Here is an 11,916-nt window from a genome sequence, read left to right on the forward strand (position 1 = left end):
ACTCGGTGAGTTGACTCGGTTTGAAACCGAGTTGACCTGGTTCTCTCTTTCTTTCTAGTTTCTCTTCTTTTCTTTCTTCTCCTTTTCTTTCTCCTCATATCCTCATTCATTCTTCTGTTGGAAGTTCAACAATGGACGCCCAACTCACCCTGAGTTGGGACAGACTTACTTGGAGAGGTCTAGCGGCCCCTGGACTCAACCCAGCCAATGGGTCTGCAGGCTGACTCGATCGGTGAGTTGACTCAGTTTGAAACCGAGTTGACCTGGTTCTCTCTTTCTTTCTAGTTTCTCTTCTTTTCTTTCTTCTCCTTTTCTTTCTCCCCATATCCTCATTCATTCTTCTGTTGGAAGTTTAGCAATGGACGCCCAACTCGCCCTGAGTTGGGACAGACTCGATAGCGAGTCGAGTCACTCTCAAACCCACTCTCTCCTTTTCTTTTTCCTTCCTTCTTCTTCTTTCTCTTTTCTTCCTTTTCCCTTTCCTTTCTCACTCTCTTCCCTACTCTCTTTCTTTGGCCAACAATAGCAGGACTGAACCTGGCCTGCCCCAAACCGGAACTCGGTCCGCTGACTGTAATGTGGTGCAACTCCACCACCCCAACTTTCTCTCCCTTTTTCTTTCCTTGCTGGATTCCTAAACCATCTTTGAACGTTAGATCATGGGACAACGAGTGGATGACTCGGACAGATCCCAACAATGGGTTTGGTCTGTTTTCAGCCTGAGTTGCGAGCACGGCTCGGCCCGTTCCGGGCTGGTGCAATAGATGGAAGCTCATCTCTCCCTCTCATATTCTCCTTCCTCCTTTTAACCCTGGCTAGCAAGAATACCCACCCGATGGAAATCTAGCGGCCACACAACATCAGCGGTGACAACTTCTTGACGAGGAAGGAGACCTGTCGTTAATGGTGGATGTCAAACGAGAGTTTCTTCCTCCAATCTGCCTTCTTCAGACTGTTCGTGGGAACCCTAGGAAGCTCATAGACAAGATCCCTTGAAGTTTGGAGGAGGTTTCGTTGGTGGGTTTGAGCTTGGAGAGAAACGATTGTTTCCTCCCTCTCATCCTCTTTCCTTTTCTAAAGACCTAGCTGGGACAGTCAAGATATGCCTAAATGGAGGGCTGGGATTGAAGGTTCCCCTCTCACACAGATCGTGCTAGCTGGCCTGCCAAAACAGTTTCCAATTTTGGGAAACTTTGTGTTTCCAGGACCTGTTTACAACAAGAATTATGCGCACGCATGGTTGCATGAATGCGGATGGAGAGCATGGTCTTGGTTAGGTCCATGCTGGGCACAAGATGGACGGCCTGGATTGTCCAAATGGATCATGTGGGTGGGCCACTGATCGAAATCTATTGGACGGTGTCCGTCCGCTGCCAACGCCTAAACATGGGTCAGTCCATGTTGACCGGTTTGACATATTTGGTGCACCACGGGTCTGCACCAGTTGTGCACACGCACCCCATTGAATGGGGTCCACTGTGATGTTTTGACGAAATCCACTCCGCCCATTCCGCCTTGGTGGGCCTTATCTTAGCCTTTGACCAAAGATGGGGCAGATCCAAGGTACTACTAGAAAAAGGAGCAAAGGCTAGGGATAAAATCTGTAGCCTTAGGCCTATGGCTACGGATCTAGTTCGTAGCACGACCGTAGTCGTAAGTGCCGTAACAATAGGTCTGGAACCTATAGCTACGGATTAAATTCATAGCTATAAGTTACAACAGCTACGGATATAATCCATAGCAATTATATCTGTAACGATAAGTATAAACAGCTACGAATATTATTTGTAGCTAAAAGTCCATAGCAATATGCCAAATTTGATAATGGCTATAGCTATCGGATTACCGGCTACGGTCAATATCCATAGCTATTTCGTATATTAAAAAAATATATATAATCATTTGTTCATTCAATTACCACCTGCATAATCATTCATTCATTCCATTATAATCAATTACAATCATTCATTCATTCAATTACAATCAATTACAATTATTCATTCATTTAATTACAATCAATTATAATCCTGCATTCAATCAATTATAATTATAATCAATTACAATCCTTCATTCAATCAATTACAATTACAATTACAATAATACTGAAAATATAAATCTTTGGCTTCATTAGAGAAATTTGTTCGACTTCACCCTGAAATTTCAATGATAAGGAATTGAAAGAGAAGATATCTTTTGACGGTATGATATTTTTTCACAAGTAAATAGGCCTTTTTCAGCCATCACCCACTTGAAGAATCAAAAATTGATTGTTGTCCAAGTCCACTCATTTTTCTTTCAATTTCTTAGTGACCTCTGTAAAATTACTTCCATGGTCATTTATGTAGTACTTTGAAGAGTTGTATCGAAATGCAACTCTAGTAATGACAAAGTCACTTCCTGCAATAGCTTTATATATTCCATCATCCTACAAATAGTCATGGCATTCATAAATCATAAGACCATTGGGAGAAAGAAAAATAAAGTGAAAGAAGTGCATCATGTATAACCATTTTTTTGTTAATGAATTAATAAAAACTCAAAGAGGAATGAAATTGACACAAAAGGAATGGTCTCATCATATGGTTTGTAGGGCCAAAATAAACATCTGGACCATTTCCGCAAGGAGGACCATCGGTAGCCACAAGTACCCACTTCCCAAGGAATGGTCTCACTATATGGTTTAGGTTATAAGTTTATGTTAATGTTGTAGGTTATAGGTTTAGGTTTAGGTTTAGGGATTTGAGAATACATTTACGTTTTAGGTTTAGGTTTAGGTTAAGGTTACAGGTTTAGGTTTAGGTTATAAGTGTAGGTTATATGTTTAGGTTTAGGTTAGGTTATATGTTAAGGTTTAGGGAATTGAGTTTAGGTTATAGGTTATAAGTTATAGGTTAAAGTTTAGGTTTAGGTTATAGGTTTAGGTTTAGGTTATAGTTTTGGGATTTGAGAATAGGTTTAGGTTATAAGTATAGGTTTAGGTTAATATTGTAGGTTATATGTTTAGGTTATAAGTTTATGTTAATGTTGTAGGTTATAGGTTTAGGTTTAGGGATTTGAGAATATATTTAGGTTATAGGTTTAAGTTATAAGTTTAGGTTTAGGTTATAGGTTATAGCTTTAGGGAATTGAGAATAGGTTAAGGTTTAGGTTTAGGAAATCGAGTTCGAGTTCAGGATCGGGTTTAGGTTTGGGTTTTCAAGTTTAGGTTTAGGTTTAGGTTAGGGAGTTGAGATTAGGATTAGGTGTAGGTTTAGGTTTAGGGATTTGAGAATCCATTTAGGTTTTAGGTTTAGGTTTAGGTTTAGGTTAATGTTAGGTTATAGGTTATAAGTTTAGGTTATAGGTTATAGGTTATAGGTTAAGGTTTAGGTTATAGGTTTTGGTTTAGGTTAAGGTTATAGGTTTAGGTTTAGGTTAAGGTTTAGGTTTAGGTTATAGGTTTAGGTTAAGGTTTAGGTTTAGGTTATAGGTTATATGTTATAGGTTATAGCTTTTGGGAATTGAGAATAGGTTAAGGTTTAGGTTTAGGAAATCGGGTTCGGGTTCGGGATTGGGTTTAAGTTTGGGTTTTCAAGTTTAGGTTTAGGTTTAGGTTAGGGAGTTGAGATTAGGATTAGGTGTATGTTTAGGTTTAGGGATTTGAGAATACATTTAGGTTTTAGGTTTAGGTTAAGGTTTGGTTATAGGTTATAAGTTTAGGTTATAGGTTATAGGTTATATGTTAAGGTTTAGGTTAAGGTTTAGGTTTAGGTTATGTTTAGGTTTAGCTTATAGGTTTAGGTTATAGGTTATAGCTTTAGGGAATTAAGAATAGTTAAGGTTTAGGTTTAGGAAATCGGGCTCGGGTTTAGGTTTGGGTTTTCAAGTTTAGGTTTAGGTTTAGGTTAGGGAGTTGAGATTAGGTTAAGGCATGAAAATATCGTGCTTACAGACAATCCGTTCTCTATCGTGCTCTCCCACCTCTTCTAGAAGCCTCACTTTCAATTGTTGAGGCATGTCCTGCAGCATCAAGTTTCAATGTAGGTCATCCAACCATACAACCATGTGGGTCGACTCATGGGTAGAGAAAAAAAATGGGACTCAAATGCAATCCACACAAAACATTCCTGGTTGAGACATTTTATCAAACAGTTAGCATGCATGACATACAGGAGATTATATACAATGGATTTTTTAGTTTTTACAAGTGAGGCCATTGGCAGTTTTTTAAAGGAGACATTGGAGGAAAACAAACTTTGAACGCTAAGATACGGGGAGCAGGAAACCACTGTTCAGTGAGCTCTTGTGCCAATGTTCTGTAAGCAGCTGAAGTGGCTGCACTTCTTCCTTCCTGAGCAGCTAGTTCAGCGCCGAAAAGAAAAAAAAAAAAATTCAGCAGATGCTCATTTGAAACATCAACCCATTTTCAAATGAATGATGCTCATTTGAAATTGCAGATGATCACTCCTCAATCTCTCCTCATGCAAATGATCACTTCAGCAGTTCTCTTTTGGGAAAAGCAGATTCTTGGATTCTAAATTTAGATGGAACAGAACAAATACCATAGTCACTAAACTTAGCTTGACTCAACAGACGTTCTAGGTGAGTCAAGTTTTAAGTTCTTACATTAAGTTTTGTGGACAAGCCTTTAAACCAATCTCCTACAAACCTGAAACCAAAAGTAGACCCGTTTATCCATGGTCATTAAAACATCCAAATCTAACAATAATCTGAAGTGTGAGGTGAGCGAAAGCAGAATCATCCAATTGGGAAAAAAAAAGCAATCCCCCAATGAAAAGCAAAACCCAATCAGTGAGTTGACTGAAATCCAAAGTCAACAAATAAAAAGGAAGGAACAAGAAAAAAAGAGAAAAAGAACTTTCGCAAGGAATCCCTGCATCCAAATATAAAACGAAAATTTAAAAAATAATAAGAAGATGAAGATCAAAATCAGTATTAAAACACCAAATCAAATAAAAAAAAGGATTTTACTGGAAATCTTTGCATCTAAATAAAAAAGAAAAGATAACCCAATTGGATAGGTTAATTAGATGCAGAGATTGGATAGGTTAATTAGATGCCACACAAATGGTGGGATGGGCCTCATGCCACACAGAGACTACATAGATGTTGCACAAATGTTTTAGGAATGCTAATTTTATCTATGAATGCTTAATTTTTGAATCTTCCTTGAAAAAGTGGTAAAAATTACAAGCATGGAGGACAAACTACTACATTGCCGCCTAACTGAAGAGCTCGGACTGAGGTCGATTACTCAGCGTGCAAAGCTGCAGGAAGAAAATTTTCCAGCCAAAAATTCAAAAGCATGTTAGATACTACACTAGTGCTTGTATACATGTTGCCAAAAGAAAATGTATTGGTAAAAGAAGCAAAAAATCCAAATGGCATGGATTGTAGGTGTATGTTTTGTACAAATAGACTAGTAGAGGCAGGAGCAAAACTTACATCTAGGAGGAAAAACCACCGTTAGGTTAGAAAAATCTTGTTGTATGGAAGTGCATGCTGCACATACTCCCCTAGTGACTTTTGAACCTGGGCTTGAACCTTGTCTAACATCTCTCATATTTGAACTTTCAGAACTCCCATGCTGCAAATCTAAGCTATCGGAAGACTAGTGGTCAAACTGTAAAAGACGGATCCGCAATTAGCTGATGGGCCAAATAGATCTCGACTGATGCCAATCTAACACGTTTATAACGTCCATGGTCCACCATGACTTGTTGGTGATCAGTTTTATTTAGATTCCCTAGGACCATTTCTTGGTGATCAGTTCTATTTAGATTCCCTAGGACCATTTCTTGGTGATCAGTTCTATTTAGATCGAAACACACTCTACTGCTCAAAACTCAATAGTCAAAATTTCTAACAACACAAATAACAAAAGCACGTACACATCAGATTGATAGAAATATTGCTAATAGTTTTCAGTTTCATGATTGATTTGAAATGGGATTAGTCAGCAGTTATTCATGGGATGCCTATAGAATTCAATTTGTTGATATCACTTTGCAAAATAAGTCCATTCAATTCAGGGCATTATTACTTTTTTTTTTTCCTTTTTTTGTAACTTCAATTTGTTCAATTCATGAATCTAACTCATCTAGTCCACAATTACATGTTTCTTGTTTGAATCTTCCAAGCCTAACTACATCCCACCAAATGTGCTTATGTGCATGAATTGGAAACAGTCATAATTTCTTATTAGTTAGGACTTAGCAGCTCCAAACCAACAAGCAAATTTTGATGAATACAAGAGTGTGGAATTCATTTCAATTTGCTCAGTTTGCTCGTTTGTTGCAAATGGGGTAAGCTAGTTGAGTTTTTTTTTTTTTCCACGATTGGTAAGCCAATTGAGTATGGAAAGACCATGTTTAAGAAAGACTGAAATAACATAAATCGCACTCACCAGGCTACATTTGGATGCTCAATTGAATTGAAATCATTCAATTCAATGAAATTGAAATGACCGTCATTGGAATAACCCCCTTCCATCCACATTGAAGATCCAGCCCCAAATAGCAATTCAGATTATTTCAAGCCGAACTCAAACCACATGGAATTGCATTTAAGGGCCGGCCATCACAATGTGTTGAAATAGACCACCTCCATTTTAGTCCTTTCCTCTATGTTTAACTGAATTTTCACAACCAACTGCAACTAAGCATCCAAATGCACCCTCAAAATTCAAGAGAAGGATAAATAAGATCCAAATCAATGGCAAGATTGCATTCTACACCTGTAAATAGTTTGAATGCAGACGCTCCTTCTCTGGGTAATCCAGATGACATCTTCTTTCTTTGACATATATAGCCCTGGATCGATGATAATGGGCTTTGCCCTTTGAAATCTACAGGACCAAATAAAAATAAAAATAAAAAATCCAATTTTAATGCCCAACAAATTCAAAAGAAATAAATAAATAAATAACAATAATAATAGTAATAAAATTCGCATACTCCTTCCATCCGATGTCGCTCGTGTGATCAATGAAATTAAGATCCTGTGGTATAGACGAGAACATACACAACAGATCTGATTCAAAACAAAACACCCATCAAATCAAAATTCAAAATTCAAGATGACAAAGGAACAAATTGAGCCCCATCTCTAACCATCCTGTGTCACGAGGTTCGCCCTCATGATCATCCTGGCATTCCCAACCTCGACAAAGACCGAGTGGCCCATTACTTGCTGTCTATGAATATCAACACCCTTGTTGATATGTGTAGCCTTGACATACTGTATAAATCAAATTATGCATGTCAGGATTACTATCTTGGCTTGTAGATATGAATGCATGAGAATAGATTTTCAAAAATTTTAATGCAAGAATAGTGGGGCCAACCTGATAAAGTGTTAAGGCCTACCCAAATTTGAGCCCCAACAGTACAGTGCTGGGCCAAACAAGAAAATTCCATTTCTTTCAATCAAGCATCATATAGCAGATTTGAATTCTAAGAAAGGTGCTTTAATGGAAATCCGAGATCTTTGGGTAGGATGCAAAAAGGTTCACTTACCTTGAAGCATTTAAACCACCAAGTGCAACTGTTCCCAAAATCAAAAGAAAGGTTTATTAATCATCCAATTTTAGCCAGGCAATTCTCCTTTTTAGTCATGTACAAAAAGACAAAAGGGATTCACAGAACTTGGGAAAAAAATGAAACATTTGAAGCTTACAAGTGGAGACTCGGAAAGCATGTGCCTTCCACACCAAAACACAACGGTTATCTTGTTGGGTAGCACGAATGGCCCATTGTTGTTATTAGATCTATTTTACAAGTTCAAACATCTATTAGTAAGAAATTAAATAAATAAATAAATAAGAACTCGAGAAGAACATCCAGCAAACATATTGAATCCCCACATATGCAGGCATCGACCAACTTCTGCAAAACAAAACAGGGATCAATAGAAGTCAACATACATACTTAATTTGTGGCTGCCTCTTTTAAGTGTCTGATAGTTCAAAATTAAACTTTGCCTTGCAATTGGGGTAGAAATAATCAATCTTCTCCATATTCTGGGACATGAAAACCTCGGTCAGTAAACATCACATGTTATAATGAACAAGTCATGTCATTGTTCACTCCCCAAGTATAGGGTTGTGATGTAGTAATAAACTCGGTGAGACCGAGGTCGAATCCCAAGGGACTAAAACCTGTATGTAGTTTGAAACTAAGTAGAACTAGAAATAGATTAAGATGAAATCTAAATTGTATATAATTGAGGAATAATTGTAAAATATTAATCTAAAACTTAAGGAATTTAGAGGAAGGAAACTAGGGATTCAGATGATCCACTTGTAGAGATCAGGGAGATCTTATGCCTGCTTCAAGAACTCAACTGGACTTAGAGTCCATCTTTATCCAGTTGAAGGGTGTAACCATAAAAATCAAACTGAACTTACTTTGATATAGTTTTCAAGAGATGAAAGGTATATGAATCAGAATGGATTCCATCACCAAACCATGCCCAGGAGACAAAGTAAATAACAGAATTAAACTAATTAGCAACCAAACAACATGATATGAAGCTTAGGAAGGGTACCGTCATCCAACCATATCCAAGAGACGATGGTGAACAATAGGGCTTCCTGACGTTATAAACATAAAAAGGAAAGGAACATATTCACAGCTATTGCAGACACATTGTAATTTTAGTCACAATAGGCTATTAAAAACTAAAAACATTCCCTTAATAATCAAACTAATATCAAGTTCAGTTCATAAATTAAAATTAAATCAAAGGCATAAAGTAAAGTCTCCCATTACGCTACAAGCTTCACCTCTTAGCCCTGGCTAAGAGGTTTAGCCTAGAATAAACATGATTGGCTAAACATCCTTAAAATAAAAAGCAGTAGAATTAAACAAAAAATTAAAAAATAAAAATAAATACTACTCTACTCTCTCTCTCTCTCTCTCTCTCTCTCTCTCTCTCTCTCTGTCTGCTCCACGACTGCCTTGAATTGAATCCCCTCCTCTCTCTTTCTCTTTTCCTTTTATATAGCAAGGAGGTCGGTTGGAGAACCTACTCACATGCCGAAAAGTGTTGGAGTTGGTGTGGAAGCCTTCTTCACGTAGCTGGAGTCGGTGGAATGTTCCGCACTCCCCTGCATAAGCTTTGTTACGTAGTCACGAAGACAGGGCCAAGATACCCATTTTCCTTCCTTTCTTCCTAAAGGAATAACGTCCCCTGGGATGTTTTGGGAAGGCCTACATGATGGACGGTCCAGATCAGCCATTTGATCATCACCAATATCACACCACAGCCCGCAAAAGTCAGGCTGTGTCCGGATGCAAAACAGGGCCTTACGGACTGACACTGGACATTGGTGAGGCCCATTTCTTGGTGTGGCTTGAAAGATCCAATCCGTTCATTGGATTGTGCACGGCAAACCGGTCGAACTTGATCGGTTTTGGATCAAAACCATAGTGGCCCACAGAATTTCCTTTCTTGCCATTCATTCTGTGTTTTAAACCTTCATATACATCTAATGTCTGAGAGAATCGAGCCACACAGCAATGTACGATCTGTTTATCCCCTTGGTGCGAATGGACAGTGAAGATCAGCAATATGTGTGATGATGGTGGCCCACCGGACGTCGACCGCAACTCTCTGTTGTTGTTTTTACGCAGCAGGAAACGGAAGTTTCCATTTTCAAGAAGGAAGTCGGGTCAGCGCCTGTTGACCGACTTGGTCCGTTCACTGCACGGCAAGTGCACGGCTTCTGTGCACACCACTTACGTAAAGTGGGTCCCACCCTGATGTATATGTGAAATTTGCGCCATCAAACCGCTTTTCCACCTCAATTAAGGGGTTGAGACTAAAAGTGAAGAACATCCAGATTTCAGGTGGGCCCCAAATTAAAGGTTCATGGGCTGATCTGTCAGTTAGGTCACTTTCACAAGATTCGGGAGCTGAAATTTGACGTGTACGGTTAATTTGAGGTCCTTAGGTCATTCATGAAGTTTTGAGCCCAACGGATGGTGGGAACCCTGTGATCTTGTACTCTGACTGAATTTTGGGCTACTTGAGCTTCAGTTTCTCAATTTTCTCGGATCTCTGGCGGTTAAGTTCTTTGATCTCGATCCTTTGGAGTCTATCCCTTACCTTGGTGACATCAGAGTGTTAAATCTATGCTTTTAGCATTCTTTTCAGTCCATGCTCGTGAATTCACCTTGCAACACAAACACGAGTAAAATAGGGCATTAAACAGTATCATGTTCGTAAAAGCAGGTAATAACTGGGGTCTAATATGCAATATTTGACCCTCAACAGTCATGCTATACTTCTTCCTGTCTAACAAATATTAGAATAAGTTAAAGAGACAATAGAATCTATGGAAGATGAAAGAGAGCCCTGCATGCATGTTGAAAGAATAGAAAACCTAAACCATATCTGTATGTCTCCATATCTGTGCAATTAACAACAATTACAAACAGGGAGTAAACAAATGTCACAAAGCAACCACTCCTCCAGCCCCATTCCAACTATACTTGAGAGACCAAAATCACTCTCTCGAGTCGAGAAGGTGAAATCCCTAATTCTAAAAATTTTCAGATTCCTAAAATCCTAAAATCCTAAAATCCCCAATTTGTAAAATCAGAAAAACCCAAATTCAGGGTCCACATTCAAATCTGTAAGCCCTAAAATCCCCAAATCCCTAAATGAGGGTCCACATTCGAATTGAAAATCCACAAATTACTAAATCCCCAAATTCATAAATCAACATTGAGATTGAGAGAGAGAGAGAGAGAGAGAGAGAGAGAGAAGAGGAGGTCGTGATTGAGAGAGGAATGAAGGTGGTGCGTGGATAGGGAGGGCCTTGGACCACCGCTCGGCCAAACGAGGATGGGCAGGGAGAGAGATGGGGAGTCGAGGATGGGGCTGTTTTTGTCGGGAGTCGAGATGGAGAGAGATTGAGAGAGATGGGGAGTTGGGATGGAGAGCGAATGAGAGAGAGAGAGAGAGAGAGAGAGAGAGAGAGAGAGAGAGAGGTGGGGAGAAGATGGAGAGAAAGGAGCGAGAGGGCTATGTTTGTGGGCGCTAGAATGAAAGGTGGGCGTGAGAATGAAATTAGGTTTTTTTTGTGCGCACGGATGCCTACTTGAGACGGACGGTGAGGTGTTAGGGCTACGTGTGGCCCACCATAATATATGTTATTTATCTGTGCCATTCATTAAATTAAAATAATTTTTTAGGGCTTTATCCCGAAAAATTTGGCAAATAGAAGGCTCACATGGACCACACCAGAAATCAACGAAAGGCACCTAATCTCCATTGTTTCCCATGGTGTGGTCCACTTGAGCTTTCAATTTATCTACTTTTTGGGACTAATGCATTAAAATGAATGTTAAAATGGATGGACGGCTTAGATTAAATACAAAAATTGTGGTGGGCCCCATAGAACTTTTAACGGATGTGCCTTTGTCGTGGTGGTACGGTTATTTAGCTACGGATTAAATCCGTAGTAATATAGCTATGGTTTATATCTGTAGCTAAAGCCTCCCATAATCCGTTGGTAGCAGGTGGGCCATACGAGTTGATTCCTAGCTCTAACGGTGGCTTCTCGTTGATCTGAGGGTCAGATCATTCCAAGATTAAATGTGGTTAAAAGATCTTAATGGGCCATTTGTGAGGCTTGCATCATATATTACTGGCCAATTAATATAAAATTTATTACTATTGTACATTACTTATAGTTACATTGATTAAAATAATTTATACCTATATAAATATAATTTTAGTATTAACTTACTACTATATACATGTTATTGGCCACACATTTACTAGTGTATAATTCATAATATACAATATCATACTATACATATATATGAATTGGAAATTGTACAACACCATATTTAAAATTGCATTGTTAAATAATATACAAATTTATTAAAATATCTAATAATTTTT

The 11,916-nt window shown here is 38.5% G+C and overlaps 1 long non-coding RNA gene across 2 annotated transcripts; it reads right to left on the reverse strand.

Moving 5' to 3' along the window:
• Nucleotides 1-4,425: 4,425 nt before the first annotated feature.
• On the reverse strand, nt 4,426-8,044 carry LOC131254048 (uncharacterized). Of its 2 annotated transcripts, none has more exons than XR_009175457.1 (5): nt 7,925-8,044; nt 7,678-7,768; nt 5,446-5,623; nt 5,192-5,267; nt 4,426-4,648 (listed from the first exon to the last, which is right to left on the reverse strand). It is a non-coding gene; the product is annotated as an uncharacterized LOC131254048 (long non-coding RNA). The 2 variants fall into 2 exon arrangements; XR_009175456.1 differs by having other exon boundaries at nt 7,929-8,040.
• Between the last annotated feature and the right edge of the window lie 3,872 nt (nt 8,045-11,916).

This window comes from Magnolia sinica, chromosome 8, assembly GCF_029962835.1.
Source record: "Magnolia sinica isolate HGM2019 chromosome 8, MsV1, whole genome shotgun sequence".
Taxonomy (NCBI): domain Eukaryota; kingdom Viridiplantae; phylum Streptophyta; class Magnoliopsida; order Magnoliales; family Magnoliaceae; genus Magnolia; species Magnolia sinica.